The 1,247-nt window shown below is 52.4% G+C and overlaps 1 protein-coding gene across 3 annotated transcripts in view; it reads right to left on the bottom strand.

Annotated features, from left to right (window-relative positions):
- Positions 1-732, bottom strand: part of LOC123046669 (protein INVOLVED IN DE NOVO 2) — a 4,711-nt gene extending 3,979 nt beyond the window's left edge. For 2 of the 3 annotated variants that reach the window (XM_044470070.1, XM_044470074.1), the window contains exon 1: positions 534-732. The gene's annotated coding sequence lies outside the window, so the exon portion shown is untranslated. The other variant, XM_044470071.1, reaches the window with a different exon arrangement.
- Positions 733-1,247: the final 515 nt, after the last annotated feature.

Genomic DNA, 1,247 nt, shown 5'->3' with positions numbered 1-1,247 from the left:
GTACTTCCACTGGCATGTACCCAGAGGTAAAAAGCAAGAAAACATTTTCTCCAGCTTTCAAGACAAGAAGAAAACAAAAGGGGTCGCAAGATCTGAACCTGCTCTTTCTGACAAGCAGCCCAAAATCAAAAGTTTAGGGTTTCCACCCAAAAAAACTAAGTTTAGGGAAAAAAAGCTTTCTTCCAAACCTCCAAAAAGAACATTTATTCTCTCGCAAAAAAAAAACATTGACTGTGCTCTTTGGAAAAGGGTCGCCTTTGACCACCCAAAAAATACAGAGATCGGGGGGAAATCCATGGGGGTTATCTTTGGTCCTCTGGGAACAGCATTGGCGAAAGAAGTGAAATGATCTGGAAATCGCAGAACAAATCGAAGGCTGGGAGCTTGGGACGGCCTGATCAGGTTCCCAGGCAGCAAGAACAATCGAAAACTCGCTCAGAATAAGGGCCGCAGAGCGAGAAATCTGCACCTACTGCGACGCACAAGAACAACCGCGAGACCAGAATAGCAAAGCGACAGGATAAGCGCAGTACCAAATATTGGGCCTTCCTTGCACACCGGATGGGGGTTCCGCGGGGTGGGGGTGGGGGATGGGGGAGAAGAAAAGGAGACAGGACTCGGGGGAGACTGGACGAGCAAGGAGGCGGTGATTTTGGTACTGGGTGCAGTACCTCGTCACCCTGTTCACAGGTTTGTCGCTTCTTTCGGGTGTGAATGTGTGGTGTGTAGTGGCTTGCTTTCTCACCGAGCGATGGAGGTGTGAATTTTTTTAAGTACAGTGTGTACAGATTTTCCAAAGGGAAACGTTTAACAACGGCGGACCGGCCGAGTCTTCGGCCGGACGCGCACGCCGCGTCGGATCGCCACAGATCCTATGGCGCTGGTTCTTCCCTCCTACTGTCCCAATCACATGTTTTTGTGGACCCATAGCACTGCTGCCTTATCTCTTCTTCTTCCTGAAACTCCATCTTGCTCTCCAGCCACACACGGAATCCCGCGTGCTCCCAATCCATGGCTCCACGCCCGCAAGCCTGCCGGTACCACCACACGACCGTCTTCTCTTTTACTCCACTCCATGAACAGCACACGACGGCTGAGAAAAATGTTGCAGCCACAGCCAGCCACCGGGGTGTTGGGAACGACGGCGCGACAGTGCCCCGTGGTGAGCGTGGAGTCGGCAAGCGAACGGGGGCCAGCGTCGGCCTCTCCCCCGAGATTTTTTGTCGAAACAGACCACCTGCTCACTG

This window comes from Triticum aestivum, chromosome 2B, assembly GCF_018294505.1.
Source record: "Triticum aestivum cultivar Chinese Spring chromosome 2B, IWGSC CS RefSeq v2.1, whole genome shotgun sequence".
NCBI lineage: Eukaryota > Viridiplantae > Streptophyta > Magnoliopsida > Poales > Poaceae > Triticum > Triticum aestivum.
Note: the sequence above shows the minus strand (reverse complement) of the source record. Positions and strands in the feature narration are given on the sequence as shown.